The sequence below is a fragment of the Rhinolophus hipposideros genome, assembly GCF_964194185.1.
Source record: "Rhinolophus hipposideros genome assembly, chromosome: 11".
Classification (NCBI taxonomy): domain Eukaryota; kingdom Metazoa; phylum Chordata; class Mammalia; order Chiroptera; family Rhinolophidae; genus Rhinolophus; species Rhinolophus hipposideros.
This window is the reverse complement of record NC_138057.1, coordinates 28511679-28531550: the sequence shown is the minus strand read 5'-3', so window position 1 is coordinate 28531550 and position 19872 is coordinate 28511679. Positions and strand designations below refer to the sequence as shown.

The window sequence follows — 19872 nt, the reverse complement described above, 5'->3', positions numbered from 1 at the left end:
TCAATTCTAGTTGCAAAGAACATTGCTACTGTAAAAATCTGTATCGTTCTGCATCTTCTAAATAATGAAGACACTATGAAAAAAATGACAATCAGAAATGGTAACAGGCATTTATAATTCATTTATTAAAAACTGTTAATCACATTTATATTACTTTTACTTAGTACACTTTTTTTAGTGTGAACAATAGTCACTAAGTGACTAGTTTGATATACCCCTTAAAAGGTACTATCATTTTTTAACTGCCTTGAAATAAAACATCATGAAGAATGAGGCCAAGAAGATGCATATTTTTTTTAAATTCTCATAGAAATTAACCATCTGTACAATAATCCATTGTCTGCTCTAGAAAGGTGATTTATTAAGGATAATGAAGCATATGATTCAATAGCTGCCACAAATCCTTTTTCAAGTAGGATGGGTATAAATAATACAAAAAGATGGTCCAATAATAGCCAAATCCTAACCTAAGAACTATTCTCTATGCTAGGCCACAGGAAATTAGATGAGCTCAATTAAATGTGGAGTAAGTGAAGTGTGGTTATGCAGCTAAGGCCCTACGCACCCTCTCTTATTCGAGTAGTAATTGTCATTATTATTATTTAGTGAAACCTGTAAGCTCCACTATCGTGGTAGAATTTGAGTAGCTTTTCCCCACACGACAACACCAAGCTGTTCAATTGGAAATAAACATTTTGCAAGCATGAACTTTCCAAAATCTTAAGAATCCAGATATCTACCTATTAGTTACTGCAAACTGTACTTGGCAGTGTTTTGCTCACCCTCATATTCCCACAGTGCTTTGTATTTAGCCAAACTTTAATGTGTGGCACTTTAAAGAATGCCACACATCAATAGATGAATGAGTGAGTGAGTGAATGCATAAAATGGCTAAAATCCTTGCAGGAAAAAAAAAAAAAAAGGCAATGCTAGGTCTCTGTGATCTCTGGTTCTAACATTTATCATTACTTATAGTTTCAGTTTTGATGGCCAGTTGTCAAGAGGTTATTTCCTTCGGTGGCAAAGGTTTCCTTAAGCCAACTTCCTATAAAGCACGAAAACAATCAAACAAAAATACAAAATCATACACACTGTTTGAATGAATGTGTTCAAACATTAGCTCCTATTTGCAAACTACACACTCCTCTCCTGGCTATTTCTGTTAATATTTACGTTTTGACAGGACCTTCTGAAATCAGTGAGGCAAATTTCTGATGACAGGAAATACAAAACATGCCAGCTGTTTGGCATGAGAAGATTGCCTGGCTGTGCCATACAGACATGGCACAGCCATTCATCGATAAGCTGGTACGGCCAGTCCTGTCCCCATGTCTCAAAGCCAGTTCATCAAAAATCAGACGAGATGTTACAAATCCTACTATTCAAGTGATACTGGGCTGCAGAAAATTTCCATGGCTCAACATAAACAAGGGGCCTATGTGTGAGACATGTGTCACCTTCTAAAAATGCACACTTCACAGGCGCCTTCCCCACCCGCATATCCCCGCACTGCAATCCCTACCGCTCCTGTTCCTGTGAGCCTGGCCTGCCAGAACTGAGATCAATTTTATTAGATACCATTAGTCTCTGCTAGGGCAGCATTTGAATAACAACAGATTGGCAAGTATAAAGCTAAGGCACCTGTTGTACATTTGGCAGCCTGGATGAGGCCTCTTAAAATGAAAACAAATATGAGCTATAATCATGCCAGGCAATGGCTTTTGGTTCAATAATGACCATGTGTCAGAATTAAGTGCATCTGGGAATTCCTACCACAGCCAGATGTAAAGGCAGATTTGTCTTGTCTGGTGGCATCTGAGTGGATACACACAGTATACTCAGACTTGGCTTTGTCTTGGTTTGGTAGGGAACTAGGTAAGTGGAACTTAGCTCAAATGAAATAAAAGTAATTGCTGCAGAGTACTGACAATATTACCATAAATTATAGAGTTAAATATTAAACATATGGGTTGTAATATTTGGGCCGTGAACTAATTTACCTCTGCTTTTTCTAGGCACACTGATTTGTTCACGGAATCCTCAACAACGAGTCAATCTTACCACTACACTGAGTCAGGCCATGGGGTAGGAGCCAGAGATACCACTAAGAACAAGATATGGGTCTTGGCTTCCAGGATTTTGTAATGATTCAGACCATAAGTAAGCAATTACAATGCATTATGATCGAAACTATTTGTGGGCTGCATACGGGGCTCTTCTAGTGCATAAGAGGTGTCTGGGATTGGGAGGGTGGGAAGGCTTCCTGAAAGTCAGCTAAGGTAAGACTTGAAGGCAGACATGCCTCAGACAAAAATAGAAGGGGAAAGGACTTTCCACATGGAAGGAGAGAAAGCATGCTCAAAATTACAGATGGGAAGCAAAGTACTGCACATGGGAAACTGCAAATACTTGAGACGGCTGGAATGTATGTGTGTTGGGGGTGAGAGAGGGGCAGGGAAGGAGAAAATGAGTACCGGAATGGTAAGGTGGAAAGAGACACGGCAAAAAAAAGAACAAGGGCCAGGATTTTCGCTGATTGTTTCAAGCTTTATACAGAGGGGGATGGAGAGCCATTAGAATATTTAAAGGAAAAGGAGTACATAATCAGATATGACTTTCTTAAAGACTACTACACTATCTGCAGAGAAGAGAAACAACTATAGTGAGTTCTCAGCTAAACACAGAGGCTGTAATCCAGGAAGAAAAGGATGGGGGCCTTCCCAACAGATGCCAACTAACATTAAAAGGTAGTGAGTCATTCCATTGAAAGACAGTTAATATTTACTTTGGTATACTTGGAATAACGAGAGATTACTTAGAGAAAACAGATTTCAAATGATAAATTTAAAATCAAAATTTGAATTACATATTTCCTTTTATTGGTAAAATAAATTGAATTCAAGTTGAGCCCTATCATAGTAAAAATCAGATTCAAATACACTTAGGCATCCTTTCTTAAAGTAGTGCCTGAATATGCGTAACAACATTTACTGAACCTGTCATTATTAATTTATAACTACGATCATCAAAAACCATTTATTAAGAACCTAATTGTGGAAGAACCCTGACTACACATTACCCAGAGAAGGCAGTACACCCTGCTCCAGGCTTCTTTCGAAGGTTCTGTTTACAGATTAAGTCATAGGAAAATATGGCTAAAAAGGACAGTATATGTATGGGAGAAGCATTATAGAAACCTGGGCAAAGAAAACTTAATTGTTGACACACTATATGAGCCCAAAATTACCAATGCATTTTTCACATTATTTTATGTATCATGTCTGATTTAAAACTTTAGGGTATCTTGCTGTTTAGGGAAAAAATAATCCACAAACAAATGCGGTATTCTGCATTGTATTATTTATAAAATCATAATCAATCAGAAATGGATCTCTGAGACCTTACAAAAAAGAAAAACAGAAAGTTAAACTTTTATAGAGTATGTTCCATGGGGAAAAACTTATCAAATTATCCTTCTATTATTGATAATGAAATTAACAGGTGAGCAGTGAAAATACAGCATTGCAGAAGACATTATAATTGAAAAAAATTCCCCGACAAAATTGTGTATGGCAGCCTGCCAATAAATACAATGCATACATATCAGTCCTTGGCATCATTTCTTTTATGTATTTATTTATTTTTGATGGGAGGTTGCTCTTCTGATATCACTACTGGTACTACATTTCTCTTTATAAAAATACTTTTGATTCCTTATCTGTGGTAGCTCTAAACATGCCACCCTTTGTTATTTTAAAAGGTATTCTTGGTGGAAATATTTCATTTAACTACTTGTGCTCCAGGACTGACCCCAGAGATGAGGCAGTTGTGTCGCTGGCCTGAAAGCAAATAAATTTAGAGTTAGAACACAACTGCCAAAAAGAGGTCATGCAGTCCAAGCTGCTTAAGTTTAAAAAAATAAAATAAAATAAAATCAATGCCTGCAGTCCCAATCAGAGCAAGGCACAGAAGAAACTCTTCAGAAATGGTTGGGGGACAACCTACATAATACTTAAGATTATTCCCTAACTGGGGTCAAGAAAGTACCATGTCATTGGGTATACTTGCCTAGGATATGTAAAATATTTTTTTAAAAAATTCATGTCAGACACAAGAATATATTGAAGTATTTAAGTGTGGAGTAGATAAAAGTTGGGATTGTAATATTGCTTGACTGAAAATCTTGGCTTTAAGTTCCATCATTATTATATCTAGCTACACAACCTTGGGGAAATCACTTCACCTCTCTATGAATCAGCTTCCTCTTGAATAAACTGGTGATAATAAAAGCATCTGACATTCACAGTGTTATTTCAGTGATTAAACATGATACTGAAGGTAAAGTACTATGCTGAATGCTTGGTACATAGTAAATGAGCAGTAAATTTTAGCAACTACCACTTTTATGACTTTACACATTGATCACTGTTACTGTACTTCTAATATCAAGAAGAAAGGAAATGTGTCTTTCACGGATCTCAGCATCCTGAACACCATCAGAGGTTTCCAATGAATAATTATTCTTCACATTCATGATTTCAATTAAGTTCAACTCAAACCAAATTCAAAGAAAAGGGCATACATAGCCCTTAAACTGAGAATTAGAATAGGAGAGAATAAGTAGGAGGATTTCAATGAACACAAGTTAGGACAGCAGATCAGGAGAGAAAGAAGATTCCAGGAACAGTATTGGTAGAACCAAAGAGGTGCCCGAGGGCAAAGTCTTCTCTCTCAAGGCAGTGACTCTGATAATGTAGGAGGACACAGCGCCTGGGGCTAAAGGGAGAGAGGAGGTTGGATACACAAGATAGGATTAGAAGGCAAAGCCATCTGAATGCAGTGCTGGGGATTTAACAATTGAGTGTACAGACTTGAGAAGGTTGGCATTTCAGAAAGCAGATGCTTTTAGGAAGGAAACGAGAAAACGCAAAGACCACATAGGAAGGGATTCATGGTGTGCCGAGCATCTAAACCACATGGGAAGAGGGTAGAGATGGGAAGGAAGTGATAAAGTTCTGGTGGATTACATGAATAAAATCTACAAAACTGGACGGAGATAAGAATGAAAGAAAGGAAGGAGACAAAAGATGACACCAAAGTTTCTAGTCTAGAGATAAATCAGATTATGAGGTACTAAGAAAAACGAAGTAGATGCGAGTATGGATGAAACACCATATTTTAGCCCTACAGAATGCAGAGTTTGGGATACAGAAGGGCATTCTACTTCTCAACCATGTAATGAGCAGATTAAAAAAATCAGGTCTGGAACTCCGGAGAAAAGTTATGAAAGTCAGTTTGAGGGCCACCTATGCAGAAGTCATTTCTTCTATTAGAAGTGGATAGGAATATCCTAGTAGACAGTCTAGACAACGATCTGAAGTGAGTCATAGATAAAGAAGGACAACAAAAGAGTTTAGATTGGATATGGAGACACAGAGGCCCAGACCTCAGATGAAGAGCAAATAATGTTGGTGAAGAAAACAACGGTCAAAGAAGGAACTCAAAGAGAACAACTTTGATCCATGGGGTACGTCCAATGGAAGATGCTCCTGAAAATGTTTTCCTCTAGGAAAATATTATATTTCCCTCCTTTTTACCCCCAAGGGAAAAAAAGTGAAAATTATTACTTGGCCAGTAAATGAATTTCTAATATTTAAGGTATTTCCACTAGATTACTATTATTCTCAGCAAAATAATCTTGAAAAATTCACTTAAAATAAGATATAAAACCATGTATCTAACAATCACATGAACTATTTCAACCAGAAAAGTCAAAACTGCTAGCCATATTTTGTTTCTCTCTTAAAATTCTTTACTAATATTTCAATTGAGTTATCATCACAAGTAGTTTGAATATGTTTTCACAGAGAGACCAGGGTTTACTCATGCAGTAAGACACCATTTGTGCATGCTCAACATGTCCCTTTCATTGGGGTAGAGAATTAGGAAGGCGGGAAGAGAAAAAAACTTATTTTAAACATTGAAAACAAATGTCTTTTTGACCTATAATGGGACACTGGATCAGCATGAGATGTGTCTAGTCTAATTTTTCCCTGTGAAATTGTACTGGAGGATCATAGGGAGAGACAGAAGGCAGTAAATTCCTATCCTCCATCAGTACATTTGACCTCGGAGCAAACCCCACAACTGGCTACAGGCACCCACCATCCATCATTGCTCTTGAAACCTGATCTTTCAGGAAAGGACAGCTGCACTGGACAAAGAACTAAGGAGCTTTCTAAGATTCACTGCCATTAAAGAAAAAAAGAGGCAATTCTCTTGGTTCTGTATTTTAATTAACTGCTTCTTTAAACACTTCTTCCCCCAGATTGCAGCTCCATATCAAATATCATCAGGAATCTATTAAAACATTTTTTTTTTTACTTTCAAGCTAAATGTTCTTTTTTTGTACATTCTAGGTAACATCCTTTCTAGCCTTTGCTTTAAAAGCATTTTGAGATAAATAGAGTACTATGCCATACTGATGTGTACAGACTTCATAAACATGCTGGAAGGAAAAGTCAGATCCAGAATCCATAGAAATTATAGCATGTACCCAGGAGTACAAATAAGGCAAGTGTACAAAACACACCCATATTCAACAAGTCTGATTTTTTTTTTAAATCAGGTAGCAATAATTTATAGCAGTTAATTAAAAACAGCAGAACTCTATCATAGAAACTAGTGTTATTGAACATAGCATTTTCATTACATGAGTCCTACATCCAGGAAGTTTTTGTTTGTTTATTGTTTCGTTTTGTTTTGTTTTATGCAAAATAAGACAATTTTTTATTATCTAATTGGATCTTCATCACATCTATACTTATTCTCTGCATTTTACAGATGATGAAAATGAGACCCTGAAATGTTATATAACTTCCCCCAAGATTGCATAGATAATAAGCAAGCAAACTAAGGCATAAATTCAGTTCTCTTTCCTTCTTGTATCAAATTTATGTGTTTTCACTGTAGAAAACAAAAAAGTAAAGAAGCTGGTCAAGATTTTGCAATCTTAAGCATTGTCACTATATACATTATATACCTGCGTGATTAAATAAGATTAAATGATAACTGGTTTTCTATTATTTATAAAATCAGCTCTAATATAAATCTTTTAGTTAACAACAGGAGTCCATTTACGGAAACTTAAAAAAGAAGTCTCTTGTTACATGTGACCCAATGGTTACAAATAATCATTTTATATATTTGAAAACACAATTTCTCCTAATCCTAAAGCAATACTGAGAAACACTATTTTCTAAATGCAATTCAGAGATCTCAATTTAGTTAGCTACTGCTACGTTAAACAATACAACTTGAGGGCAGTTAAAAAAAAAGACAATTAAGAATTTATAAATTCAATCAATCTCATGAAACTGACAGAGTCACAATGTTTAAATCCAGTAAATAGCAATGTGGTAAAAGTCACAATGCTCCCGACACAGTTATCTGAATGTCAAAGTTAAATAGTGTTTCTGGTCAGTGAATTCAAAGAACTAGGAGAAAGCCTAGCCTCAGAGAGCTGCTTTTGCTCTTATATTTTGTTGTCAATGCTGAATGAGCAAAGAACCTGCCACCTCAAAGCAGCCATTTGCTCAGGAAGCATGGCTGGATTCCTGCAGGTGGGGAGTGAGGGACATCCAAATTGTCTCAGTACTATCTGGATACTGGTACACCTGATCTGTCAGCTTAGAGACTGAATCGGTATTCCTAGCTTTCTAAATGGTCATCTCTTTCATGTACTAACCTATGATACATAGGGATTCGATTTGGGGGAACAACACAGGTTGCCAAGCCAAGACAAAGTTCAGCATTGTAATTTTATTAAAGCTATAGACTAACTGAAACGTACAAGAACGGATACGACCCTATTAAATACATATCAGCATCAAATAGAAAATAATGGCCAGAAAGATACTGGGTGAATTATTTTAAAAGGAAGGAGGTGAAACATCGCAGGCATTATTTTAGTCAACTATTATTCCCATGGTGAGATGCCTTGAGGAGTGTGTCAGTGTATGTGGACATAATACATATACTTCTTTAATGTCTAATTCTTAAATATTTTATAAATAAAATGTCAAGAGAAGAAATGCAAACTCACTGTCGATTACATGAAAGTAAATGGATAATGTATTAGAGAAGAAACAAGGGGCATGAGCCTTAAATGTAATTTTGCAGACTACGTCTTGTAAGAATTCGGTTTCATTAATGCTACAGTCCAGCACCACTGTCATGACTGCGTTATTTAGGTTACGTTAAGTCCGAGACTGCTGCAGCACATAACATAAGCATTTGCTCTTTGACCTCCCCAAGACTTATGACGCAAAGGAAATGCTGAACTTTTACATCGGAGGCTATAATTTCATCTAATGAATAATCAGTAAGCACAAGCCACATATTCTTTTACTATCTTTCTTAAGGAGTTAATTGTGGACAACTGAAACACACTTTTAAAAAGGGTGGGGGGTACGGGATTTAGACACTTCCATTGTCAAGCCAAGCATGACATTTTAATAAGTATTACCAAATACTAATTAGAAGCAAATGAGATTATCCGTATAGAAAACATATCACCAAACAAGATATTTTTTGCCAGAAATGTCACTGTGCTGTGAAATTATGTAAGTTTAAGCAAGCAATGTTTGATGGAATAAAATTTACTGACAAATCCCTTCTAAGCAATCTTCTTCCACATTATCAGATTTCTTCAGTTGATGTGTTAGATACAAATTCTCAATCTTGTATTTCACAGAAGTAACGACTCTTCTCTGTGCTCTTTCTTGCCAAATCATTGACAATATAAAAACAAATGTTTTTAAACACTGACTTGGCTTGAGGCTGCAAGTTGCCTTTGTGCCATCACGAGTAAGTAGCTTTCCTAAAAGATTTTTTCGAAGAAACCAAATAGTACAAAGAAAAGGTACGTAACTCCATAAAGCAATAAGATACTCAGAGTAGGCCTAGCTTAAAGTATAACTCATTGACTCACAGTAAACTTTTCCTTTAAGAAAATAAGGGAAAATAATACATTCTTTGAATACTCGGGGAATCGGAATAATTATATCATTATATTTAGCACTTCATAGATTTGTGCTGATAATACAAATTCTAAAAGTGTATTTTGTGGCCACAAAACCGAATACACTGCATCAAAGGTAAAGTTTATTTTCGATATTCCCAGAAATCTTGGGGGAATTAAAAAGGTACCCACGACTAAAAGGTTAAATACATAACTTTAAAGATGTGAGCCTAAAAGTTTGATGCTCTCAGGATCATACATCAGAGCATGCACATACCTCAACTCTCAAACTTCCCACAAATAAATACACACTGAAACTAAAGAAGCGTAGTTTTAAAGCAAAATCACCTTGTGAAGGCCAACTTTCCTGAAATGGCACTTTTCACACGTGATTGTGTTAATGAATTCTTATTTATCCATAGAATCCTTTTAAAAATAGAATTGTTCAATGGCTTGGTAAATCAAGTTTGGTCTGAAGGAAATCCAATATGCAAATACTTATAGTGTGCTCTTTTACCAATAGGCACCCTTGTCAGTTTGAAAAACTGAAAATCAACAAAAGAACAGTGTAAGTATACTTGACCTTATTGCCTAATGTCTATCAAGACTGCCACGGCTGGTCGATTTCAAATTTGTGAAACTGACACTTAAAAATGTACACTGCATCTTCAGTCCACGTCCCTCAAGTGCTGACTAAACTGTAGTCACAGCCCCAGATTCTCCTTCCATACTAACTTGCAGGGCACTTACAAAGCTAGTTTAATCACAGCATCAATCTATGACTACACTTTCCTTAAAGTAATTCTGCTTCATTTATCTTTTAACCCTACATTATGCAAATAAGATTCTTTATCAGTCCAGTAAGAAAAAGTTACGAATGTTCCCACTTATTTATCCTTAGCATGCACTGAGAAACTGGGAACACATACGGATTTGCACCAATACTTCTGTCTTTCATACGCTATATGAAAAATTATCCTTACACTTCCATAGTCTCAGAGAAGTTCTAAACGACGTTCTTAAAAAAACCTTCAATCAACGTCTATGACTAACATCAGAGTACAGGTTAATAGCTTTAAAAAGACAAAACAAAAACTTAGGGGACTGCCTACTTGATTTTTTTTTTTTTTTTTTTTTTTTTTTTTTTTACTATCTCTCTAGGAAGGGTTTGCATATGCCATACAAGGGTGTCTCCTGGATATAAGAACAGTTATACAGGCCCCTAGTGGCTTAGCAAATAGCAGCAGATGAGGGGATTCCGATTCTTAGTTCTTGCCTTTGAGATATGCTGGCTGTAAATGAATGTCAATCTTAAAAGGCAAATCAAATCATTGCATTTAATACTTTGAACAGTTTTGCTTTCATGGTTATCTACTGAAATGCATACATATTAAAACAGATCATGGCATTTCATTGCTTTAATAACTACAAATGCATTGGTCCAAGAAGAATTTATGTTACATAACCTCCACAAAAAAAATATTTAATCCATTCACCTCTTTACATGTCATTACAAAAGCAATATATTACATATAGATATAAATGTATTCACAATACACTTTTCCTCTTTGCATCTCATTCCTATTATATTATTATTACTGAGGGCTTTAAGAATAGATTATTTCTATGTAAAGTGCTCACTATTTAAAATGAAATATAGATACAAACTGAATGCCACTTTTATAGCAGTAGAAATCTAAATGTATTTCCCATCAACAACCAGTGATAAAACTCACATTGGAGTGTACCCATTTTAAAAGATCTACAATTAATAACACCTCTTAATCCTCATCCCCTTTCTGTTCTTCCATTACAAAAGAAAATTCCAGGCAGGCACATTTACAGCTTTTAGCAGTTTTTAACTGGACACAATCTGACAGCTGAATTCATGAAACTGACCAGCTTGTCAATTTCACACTTTGAAAGTACAATAATAGCTGATAGCATGAGGGTGAATTTAAGAAATCTGTCACAGAATTGTTAGCTCCATTGAAAAGCAAAATACAGTACATAATTACAGGAGGTGGGAGGGAAGAAAATTTTCTTTCTGTTGTCCGTTTAGGATGTTTGTTTCAAGAAATCAGACATTGAGCATTGAAAACGTAGTCTCTCATTGCTACGTCAATAAAATATCTATCCGAGACATATAACAGAATATGATTTCAAATTAAGTATAATATTTACTAAGCATAGCCCTGGATATCATCATATTACCAATATAACATAATCTTTACATTGGTATCATCTAAGTATTCCTTTAAATCAATATTTCAAGTCTTGGTAGGACACCCTGGTTTTACACTAGTTGAGTGGTGGGTGTGTACACTTTGAAACAGAGATAGAATAGCTAACAGGTTCAGAAGTATCAGTGGTTGGACTAACTTCCCATACGTGTGCTACAGGATGGTTAGAAAGGACACACCAAAGGGTACAGGTCACCTCCGTAGATCTGGAAGTCCAACAGCAAATCAGTCTCAAGTCACAAGCAGATTACTAGTCTCTGAGAGGCTCAAAATGTGTGCGCTATGCTCCAAGTCCCCAGCACTGTGTCTATGGGCATGTAAAAATTGGGTTAAAAACACCAAAACTTTAAGAGAAAATACAAGGGGGAGCGGAGTGATCCCTCGAGAATCTTCCTGGATATTTAAGGCACAAAAGGCAGATTGGTCTGGGGGATCATTCTAAGATTTTTAGAAAACAGAGGAGACATTTGTCAAGTACTGTACTGGGAGGCGAGCTGGAAACAATACAAGTGGACTGTGACAGTCCAGGTTTTGGAGAATGGAACTACTATTCAGAATCCTGGAACAGCCAGTTAATGAAAGCCAAGCTCACTCACTCTTAGCGCACAAGATTTTTTGTTTAAGCGTCAGAAAACTGACTTCATTTGTTAATGCTCCTAAATGAAAAAATCGACCACGCAGATAAACAATACAAGTTTTCTACATGCCTATAAAAAAAAAAAAAAAAGGCTACACTAAATCAATAGAAAAACAAAGAACCTTTGGTTTGCCCGTGGCTTTCTTTTGAATCTGTTTCCTACAACTTGGACTTTTCATTATAAATTATCTGTTCCCTTCCCTGTGGAATAGTGTGTAAGCACAACAGATTCCCGTAGCAGAACTACGAGCTTTGCTTCTGCCATAGGAAGGTCTCCAAAACAATCCCTTTCCTCTATGGCAGCCGAGTAGACTTTGATTCCTGCTATTTCTCCTTCTCCCCACTAGTTCAGAGAAAAGAAAGGGGGGGAAAAATCGCCCCCTCACCGTAACCAGCCCTCCTCACAACAGTGATCACTGCCTCTTAAAAACAAATGCAGTGGCAGAATCTCTGGGTAGGGTGGGATTGCCCCAGCGCTCCACCATTTCTCCGATACTACGCCCACCCCAGGAGGAGAAAGCGGGGGTCGCACAAACATGCACGCTCAAACACCCTCATTCTCTAACATTGCCACTTTCCCTGGTCTGAGCTTTTAAGCGACAGACGAACCGTGCAGGGGAGGACCTCTGCCCAGGGAGGTTCAGAAGAGCAAAGTGTGTGCGCTCCGGCGCCCGGGCGCGGGGCTCGCCGACGCGGGAGTGTGTGGCCCCGGCCGGAGGCGCGGGCTGCGGGAGCCCGCTCAGGGCGAGCCCGGGGCTCCGACAGGGGAGGACCCGGGGGGCGGACCGCGTCCGCTCCGGGGACGTACCTGCTCATGTTGTCGCTGGGCAGCCGCCGCCACCGCCTCCCGCGCCGCCAGCAGCACTTTCCTCCAGCACCTCCGCGCCCCGCCAGCGCCGCGCAGCCCACGCCGGCCCAAGCCACCGCCTCCCGGCGGACAATTTAATCCCGCGGAGCCTCGGCCGCCGACGCGGGAGCCCCCCTCGCCGCTGCCGCCGCCCGGCCCTCGCGCGGCCAGCCCAGTCCGGAGCGAGGAAGTGGAGGAGAGTCAGCGAGTGAGTCCCAAATCCCGAAATCCAGCATCCAGAGGAGCGCGTCCCCCCGCCCTCCCTCCACCCTTACTCCCTTCTCCTCCTCCCCCTCCGCCTCCTCCGCCTCCTCTTCGCGGGCCGTCCTCCCGGCCCTTCTGAGCCCGCGGCTTGCGCGGCGGTTCCTCCTCCTCTCGCTCCTCCTGCTCGCCCAGCGCCCGCTTCTCCGGCGCCGCCGCCGCCGTGTGTCTCCTCTCCCTCCTCCCGCTGCTCTTCCTCCTCCTCCCGCGCCGCGAGGCTCCGCCGCTCGCGGCTGGGGGCTCCCGGGCCGCGTCTGCTCTCCTCCCTCCGCCTCTCTTGTTTGCTCCTTCCTGCTGCTGCTTCTTTTAAAGAGAATTCTTTGGCCACAAATAGCAACTCGGCTGGCCCCCTCAGCGCCTCCCTCCCCTCCTGCTCTTCTTCCCCCCAAAAGTGAAGCGCACGCGAGAGGTAACCAGAAACTGAGGCCGGCGCGGGTTGGGGAGGGGAGGCGGGGAGAGGGGGCGAGCTGACGCCTGCAGACCGGCCCGAGCGGAGTCAAGGCCAGGAGGTGGGATGGCCAGTCCAGCGCAAGCTTTGGACCTAGCGGGAACCCGGTGGTTACGGTTGGAGGCGAGGTGGTTTGCTGGGGAAATTAAATGAAAAAGCTTAGGAAAGTAACTGGAGAAGCTTCCCTCTTTGTTTCCTTGTCTGGGTGATTTCTAAAATCCTCGTAACACGCCGGGGATCCCACGGAATCGCGGTGCCCCAGCGCTGGGGAATTGTGTGTGCGCGTTGCCAGCGCGAGAGTACGCGTGTGGGTGCGCCCGGGCGCGGGGAGAGCAAGGCCCGCTGCGCCCCGCTGGCAAATCCCTGAGTCTGGACCACTGACCCACTGAGAGGGCCGGAGAGCTGGACGAAGAAGGGGCAGGCAGGAGAGCTGGTCAAAAGAGGTGCACAAATACACAAACGCACACACACATACACACTCGCAGAGGAGGGGACGGGGTGACGTCACTCCCCAGCATCCATCCACCAGGCCAGAAAAGACCCTCTTTAACAAATTCACTCATCTCCTAAGAGATGCACACCCAGGCACTTCCTGCTCTTCGTCCTGGCGCAGGAGAGGAAACAATGCTGGTCGGGCCCCCATTCAAAGCAGTTACAATAACAGAAGGAGCACCCGTTGATGAGACAGTCTGTGTCCGCCCCAGTTCACCTTGGCAGCCTCATTCCGGTATGCTTGTAGGATGGACTTTGGAGTCAGAGAATAAGAAATCTTAGGGTAATACTCTTGCTTTGCTTCCACGCTACTTGCTTTTCTGATGTTGGAAATGCAATACTAACCCCTTTCTCTGAAGGACACCAATGCAACCTTCTCCCTAGACATGCGCCCAGTTTTTGGGCTACACAGCTTCACCCACAGAACCCTTTATCCACAGAACACACTATGCAGATTGTTATCTAAGGGGCAAACTTTAATTTTCACTCCTCTGAGGATCTCCAAAATGTGGAAAAAGTCAGTAGCGGGAAGCCACCATTGGCAATTAATTGGCCTGCAAAATTTGTATTATGAACTTGGTCAGAAATGTTAAATAAATGAAACGTAGGGCCTCCAGGCACCTCCCTTGCTCATTCTGTGTTCAGGCCAGGACATACACACAATACTCATTCCTGCAGATTGGAGGTTATCTTTGAAAGGGCAAAGGTAAGCAGAAAGCCTTAGATTCAGCCTAATGATCCAGCATCCTGACTGTTGTCTCAAGCTGCCAGTTTGTTTCCACCATCTGCATGCTGTGCTTCTGAAAGGCACTGAAGGATTGTTCAGTAATCCTCTGCCCTCTGTGTGCTACAAAAAGAAGTCATAGATTTTTGAAAGGTGTCTTGCTATATGAAGTTTAGTTTCCCAGCAATTTAAGAGGAAGTGGGGAGGATCATCTTGGCATGACTCTTGCTTTTTTTTTTTTTTATGGTTAGCCTCATAGTGAAAATCAAGAAGAAATGTATTCCCATGCAAGCATCCAGGGTCAGGGTTACCTTTCAGTCTTTCTAATGACACGAGGAACTGCAAGGCTGAGCAGGTATCATGGACACCTGCCCCCTCCCACCCACCTCCATGCCCTAAGGATGGATCCAGAAATGTGAGCCTCCACATAGATGATTCTCACTCAAGGTGTAAACTCTGATTTGGCTTTCTCATTGCCACATCTTTCCCTATAAACTTGTGAGTCCCGTTTTGCTCTTGCAAAGTTGAATACTAGGGGAACAAACAAAAAGTTTTTAAAACCCTAATATTCCTCTTCTGTTTTCATTGGTAGAGCGACATACTCTGCCTCATTGAAGAAGATCTGACCAGATCTGACTTATTTAAGAAGATCCCAGTTGGGACATCTGACTGCTACCTGGGAGCATAGTTGAAGAACTAGCATTGTGCCCCGATAGCAAGTTAGATAAGCTAGAGTGATCACTGGTACTAGGGTGCACAATAGCAGGTAGAAAAGGGACCCAGATGTCAGAGGAGACACAAGACAGCACAACTAAATGACTTAAGCCCAAGAACCCAACTTTCCTAACACCATGAGATCCTAGATGTCCCTGCCCCACTACAATCAAATATCTAGGAGAAAGAAGTAGGGGTGGGAGGAGGTGATGAGAGAGTCTGAGGTATTACTACACAAAAGAAACAGCATTATTCAGGGTGACGCTGCTAAGGATGAGGAGATAGAGCAGAAGCAGAGGTGTTAAACTTTCTCTGCACAACTGAGTAGTGGTGAGAGTGAGACTGCAGCCCTATATATATTCAGATCAGGTCAGGTTTGTAACAAAACAGCACCCTGTGACACCAATATAACCTCTGAGATAGTTTACCATTTGAAGATTGGAAGTCAGAGAACGTCAGAGGTAGGCTAGCCATCTGCTGAAATCACCTCCTTTTACAAGTAAGGAAGCAGAGTCCCTGAAACTTTAAGGTGACCCAAAATGTGGTAACAGGAGGAGTACAGTAAGCCAGACATTATGACCCTGTATTCCCCTCCTCTCCAACAATCTCCCAGTTCTGGATTAAATAAGCCGTTGTTTGAATTTTTCAATGAGCAATAAATAAAGGATATTTTAAAACTATAAATACTTACAGGAAGGAAAATGAAGAAATGGGACTAGATATTTCCTTAGTTCCTTTCCAGCTCTAACATTCTGTGATGAATAGTACACAGGAGTCTTTCTATAGCACAACCCCCTCTAGTGCATAATTCAGCATACGATGAGTATGAGTCTATTTTGGACCGCATCCAAGAGAGTGAGTTCCTAGAAGTACTCAGAAGATTTTATTCTCATCTATCATGAAGCTTCCTAAAAAGAAGACTAAAAATAATTATAATGACAATAATAACCATTTTTTCTACTTGTATTATGTGAACATCATAGTATCCCACTGTTTTCAAAAGGCACCTTTTGTGGATCAGGAATCTAGTGGGTCATGAACAACTTCTTTAAGCAAAAGAAATGAAAGCAGGAAAGAAAAGAATGAAGAGTGCATTACATGTACTCTTTTGTATTGTTTTGTAAAACATGTTTCAATCATATGGCTAGTGATTGAAAAATGAAAAGTTTTGATCATAACAGCTGCCCTACTAGTTAAGTATTATTAGCTCCATTATGTAAGTGAGGAAGAAGGAACAGAGAGGATAAGTATTTTGCCAAGCTGATATAGCTAGTAAGTGGCCAAGCTAAAATTTTGAACCTAGCTTGATTCTGTTTGACTTCAAATCATGTGTTTTTACTTCTATTCTGATTATAAATTATTAACCAAGGTATCGAATAATTGTTGCTGATCATATTTTGTTTGTGAGAGCGGCAGTGGTTGTATTAAATCCACTTAGAATGGAGACACGTGACATAGGCTCAAATGACGTGTTCTGAAGACAGTTTCATAAGGCAATGAAATGAATATGTGAGACTTCTTCCTACAGGTGCTAGTTGTGTCTAGTATGCTTCATTAATTTGCCACTACACACATAAATGGAATAATGATTAGTAATAATCAATCCTCAAATAATATAAATATTAAATCTCTATATGTGTTATAATCTTCACTTGAGAGAGTTTTTTTAAATTTAATTCATACAGCATTTCTCAGGAGATTCCTGCTTGTCCCAAACACAGAACTGGCACATGACAATCATTATATATATATATATATATATATATATATATATATATATATATATATAGAGAGAGAGAGAGAGAGAGAGAGAGAGAGAGAGAGAGAGAGAGAGATATACATATAGATATAGATAGATATAGATATAGATATAGATATAGATATAGATATAGATATAGATATATATTACAGTCCTTAAACTAAACAATATTTTAATTCATTTAGAAACACAAGATATACAATATAAAGTAATAAGACTACACTGTAATTCCACCTAAATTGTGAAGAAGAAAGGAAGACAATAACTCATGTCCCAAGCTAATCTTTGATTCATATAGTCCTATAAGTATTCTACCAGTAACATTGCAAGTGTAGGTGCTATTATTCCCATTCCTCAGATTTGAAAGCTCAAACTCAGAACCAGGAGGTGATTGAAATGAGTGTCTAATCCTGGTCTTTCTCAAAGTCTCTTCACAAACAGGTGGGCTTCCCTGTTTGTGAACAAAGGGACAAAGACATAAGAGATTTTGAGACATGCCATGCAAATATTCACACTTTTCTCCATTTGAAAGAAACACAGTTTCTTTTTTCTGCAGGGCAGCATTTGTTGTTGCTTTCAGGCAGTACTGTTCTATTAAGGGAAAGAAACACACATCTTTCTCTAAAGAAAGGCCTTAAAAAGCCAGGTTGTCTATCCTGACTCTGTTCAGTTCAGCTGCAGCATCTCACTCTCACCTGCAGTGTGCAGAGAGTGGACATCATGGTAGGACGCTATTTCCCATTGGCTCTGCTACTGGAGATTACAGCCTGCGACTGTGACAAATGGATATTCCCATTAAATTCTTTAGTAGATTGGGACATTCCATTAACCACTGGCACCATCCCAACCCAAATGAAACATTGGGTCATTTTTTTCTTAGGAACAAAAAGTAAAGGGAAAAAACAAAGGATATACTCTAATTACCTTCCCTTTTTGTTGTTGTTGTTGTTGCATGCATTATGTTAGCTATATATTACAATTATTTGTAATTAATATATGACAAGCTGTCAGCTAAAATTTAACAGGTGCTTTGTCAAGAAGTCCCATTAATTCATACATTAAGCAGTGGGATTTCAATGCTTCCTAACAATTAAATGTGTTTTGGTTTTGTTATTTTTCAATCTATTGTCTTTAAATATTCAGAGGCCACTTATCTTTATATATTTGCAGCATCTTTTAAAAATACAATCATTGCTAAACGGGTACTTTGCTAATAATGGAAGGAGTAAGCACATTTTTTGTCACTTTAACCTTTAAATGCTAATGTTTTCACCGAGGAAACTAATTGCCTATCGTTTATTTTTAAGTTTTAAACTTTTATGACTTTTTTATACATGTTTTTTCAAATGATGACTTTGGTCGTAAAGGCAAAGCTGAGTGGAGAGGAAAGTAATGCAGTTAGTTACGTGCCATTTAGCCTTTGTATCTTATACTAGAGAATTTAGAAATGAATGACTATTTTAAAATACAGAAAAAAAGATTAAGAAGTGACCAGAAAGCTAGTAATTAATCACTCAACAGAGGGGAAATCTACAGAGACCAAAAACGATGAAGCAGACTCCATTGTGCTGAGTGGCACAAGAATGGGGCACTCAATGGAAATGAATCCTGGGTACTTGGAAGGTATAACAAGATTCTTTCACAGAGAAAAAGCTTGGGTTCAATATCTACAGAATGTCAATGTCACAGGACACAACCAGAAATGAAGTTAAGTTTCAAACTACTATCTTACGGTTGGTTCATGGCCAACCAAAGTTTGCACAGTAGCCCCCCTGATCCGCAGGGATATGTCCCAAGACCCCCCGTCGATGCTTGAAACCACAGATAGTACCGAGCCCTATATATACACTATGTTTTGTTTTGTTTTGTTTTTCTTCCTATACACATGTATCTTTTCACTTAAAGGAAGTATGTGATGGCTTCTCTTTGGTATATTACTACTCTTGCCAGCATTACTACTCTTGCACCTTGGGGCTGTTATTAGGTAAGTAATATTACAAGTTACTTTGAAAACAGACACTGTGATACCATTGCATTTGATCTGTTACCAGAGACAGCTACCAAGTGACTAACAGAGGGTAGTATGTATGAGTGGATGTGCTAGACAAAGGGATGGTTCACATCCCAGGTGGGTCAGAGCAGGAAGGTGCAAGATTTCATCTTGCTGCTCAGAATGGTGCACAATTTAAAACTTACGAGTTGTTTATTTTTGGAATTTTTTATTTAACATTTTCAGAGCACGGCTGACTATGGGTAACTGAAACTGTGGAAAGTAAAACCATGGATCAGGGGGGACTACTGCACATTTTAAGAGAATGACAGAAAAGTAAAGCAGCATTTGTTTAAAATTTCATTTGCACAAGGCTGACTCTTATCTTTCAAGACTGGGACATGCTGCAGGACGTTAATGACTCGCAATCAAGTACTGTAGAGGGTGCTGAATCTCCTTAATGAAAGAATGTGCTTCAAGATTCAATGGTTAGGAAGAGAGAAAAGAAAAAGAAGAAGAAGGAAAAATAGAGTAACCTAAAGCACAGCAGTTTTTCAAAGCTATAATAATAAGACTCCTGCGTCCACCAACCAAGTTTAATTTTCACGTTTTTAGCAAGAAAGCCATAGAGTCATGAAATTATTTTTAAAGATCTTTCAAATGGGGTTTTAGAAAATGATTTTCGGAAACTCACTTAGAAGCAAAGACCACGAGTTGATTTTCATGTAACAGGGA

General features: G+C 39.4%; 1 protein-coding gene across 34 annotated transcripts in view; it reads right to left on the bottom strand.

Moving 5' to 3' along the window:
* Nucleotides 1-19872, bottom strand: part of PTPRD (protein tyrosine phosphatase receptor type D) — a 2053994-nt gene that overhangs the window by 463606 nt on the left and 1570516 nt on the right. Inside the window, exon 1 of one of the 34 annotated variants that reach the window (XM_081066945.1) lies at nucleotides 12711-13034. The exons of 32 other annotated variants lie outside the window; for them this stretch is intronic. The gene's annotated coding sequence lies outside the window, so the exon portion shown is untranslated. Of the gene's footprint in view, nucleotides 1-12710; nucleotides 13035-19872 lie in introns of those variants that run through there. One more of the 34 variants, XM_081066975.1, reaches the window with a different exon arrangement.